At 56.9% G+C, this 2,500-nt stretch overlaps 1 non-coding gene across 1 annotated transcript in view; it reads right to left on the reverse strand.

The window, feature by feature from the left end:
- Positions 1-309, reverse strand: part of LOC126146935 (small subunit ribosomal RNA) — a 1,916-nt gene extending 1,607 nt beyond the window's left edge. Inside the window, exon 1 of the ribosomal RNA XR_007529845.1 lies at positions 1-309. This exon is cut by the window's left edge and continues 1,607 nt beyond it. This is a non-coding gene — a ribosomal RNA (small subunit ribosomal RNA).
- Between the last annotated feature and the right edge of the window lie 2,191 nt (positions 310-2,500).

Below are 2,500 nucleotides of genomic sequence, written 5' to 3' on the forward strand. Positions count from 1 at the left end.
TGCGTCGCCGGTACGAGGACCGTGCGATCAGCCCAAAGTTATTCAGAGTCACCAAGGCAAACGGACCGGACGAGCCGACCGATTGGTTTTGATCTAATAAAAGCGTCCCTTCCATCTCTGGTCGGGACTCTGTTTGCATGTATTAGCTCTAGAATTACCACAGTTATCCAAGTAACGTGGGTACGATCTAAGGAACCATAACTGATTTAATGAGCCATTCGCGGTTTCACCTTAATGCGGCTTGTACTGAGACATGCATGGCTTAATCTTTGAGACAAGCATATGACTACTGGCAGGATCAACCAGGGAGCTGCGTCAACTAGAGCTGAGCAGCCGGCCGCCCGGGAGTGTGTCCCAGGGGCCCGCGCGAACACGCAAGCGTCCGCTCAATTATTCTGCAAACAGGAGGAGGCTGAGCTCCCCTGCACAATACACCTCGAAACCCTCTCAGGTCCCGGCGGCGCGCAGCGCCGTCCTAAGTACTTGGTCGGGTTCGAGAGAGGCGCAATCGCCCGGAGTTAGGCGAGTAGACGCTTTAGGTGCGACCACCCGTGCTCCCAACTGAGCTTGCCGCTGCCGACAGAGGCCCGGGAGCGTGCTGTCGTGGCATTGCCGGCGGGAGACAACACGCGCCACCTACGGTGACCGGCAGCTCCAACGCCAGCGCCACAGAAGGGCAAAGGGCCCCACGTGGTGCCGAAGCGAACTCTCCCAGCACAGCGCACGTGCCAACACGTCTGCACAACTGCGATACAAACCACCAGCGAGAACCGCTGGGGCGACCGAGCAGCAGACGGCGTCGCGGCGCCGAGTGCCGGGCGGCGGCGCATCCTCAACGCACACAGTCCTCAGTCGGACCAGCACACTGCAGATGTCCACCGCGCTTCGCACCGGGCCCGCGAGGACCCACTTTGGCCGCCCGGCGCCGCGCGCAGGGTGCCCCGGCGCGCAGCTGCGCCGCCTGCCGCGTCCGTCGGCCGGCGCGCCTGCCACTGGGCGCCCCCACCAGCCGGCTGTAGCGCGTGCGCCCACGCACCGCGCGGCCAGCACGCCGGGCGGCCCCCCCTCACCGGCCGGGGACGGTCCCACCCAGCCACCGCCGCGTATCGCTTCACACACAGATTTGCCCTTACTGATTTACCTCCAGCAACAACAACCGCACCACAATGGGTTTACCAGTTGTTCATTTGCGTTGCGTCACGTCACCAGCAAACGTAGACGTCCATCCCAGTTTGCAAATGCAACGATTATTGCATACCTGTCTGTTAGGTGTCACGACACACTACGTCTGCCCACATACACGCAACAAAATGTGCACGACTAGAGAACACGTGGGAGGTGGCCCCCTACGTATGCGATGTCCATTACGAGACCGACTGTCAACCAGCATCTGTACCATGTCGCAGATGTGGAACGCGGTGCACCATGCTATCACACTGTGTGAGAAGAGACGACTACGTTTGAATACACGCGCCACTACATCAACAGACGGCTCATGCTGATCGCCATCCAGGGCGTCCGTTACTCCCACACGTCTCTATGGCGTACCACACTGCAATGTAGCTGTTATGGGGAGACGGCACGTGGCTGAGTGCACAACATTTGGACCGTATGGTTCGCTGTTGTTGGGCGCAGTCGTACGGTCACACATGTGCCACAGCGTATCATTCAGTACATACGGACCTATGTGCAGTACAATGTGAGGATTAAGCTTACGATATCAGCGGACAGTGGACACAGGCCGTACCACGACGTAGACTGAGCGCTTCGACATGCGAATGCCAGTGAACAGCTGCGAAGGGCATTGAACACGCAAGCACCTGAACGACCAGCGTGCGAAGGCAGGGTGGAGGGGGGGGGGCGATGTACATCCTGCAGTTGTCCACATTACAGTGTACAGCGGGAGCATGTAAAAAGTAAGCAACACTTGCGAAGTGTTCAACATGAAACGACACACAAGAGGGTGGGCGGTGCGAGTAGCGAACTATATTCAGAGGGTTGTGGTTAGACAACACTAGATTAATGTAACGTGTCATATGCCAATTACAGAGCAGGTTAAGGCACAACGTGGGTTAGGTTAAGGCACAACGTGGGTTAGGTTAAGGCACAACGTGGGTTAGGTTAAGGCACAACGTGGGTTAGGTTAAGGCACAACGTGGGTTAGGTTAAGGCACAACGTGGGTTAGGTTAAGGCACAACGTGGGTTAGGTTAAGGCACAACGTGGGTTAGGTTAAGGCACAACGTGGGTTAGGTTAAGGCACAACGTGGGTTAGGTTAAGGCACAACGTGGGTTAGGTTAAGGCACAACGTGGGTTAGGTTAAGGCACAACGTGGGTTAGGTTAAGGCACAACGTGGGTTACGTTAAGGCACAACGTGGGTTACGTTAAGGCACAACGTGGGTTACGTTAAGGCACAACGTGGGTTACGTTAAGGCACAACGTGGGTTACGTTAAGGCACAACGTGGGTTACGTTAAGGCACAACGTGGGTTACGTTAAG

Source organism: Schistocerca cancellata, unplaced genomic scaffold, assembly GCF_023864275.1.
Source record: "Schistocerca cancellata isolate TAMUIC-IGC-003103 unplaced genomic scaffold, iqSchCanc2.1 HiC_scaffold_838, whole genome shotgun sequence".
Lineage (NCBI taxonomy): Eukaryota > Metazoa > Arthropoda > Insecta > Orthoptera > Acrididae > Schistocerca > Schistocerca cancellata.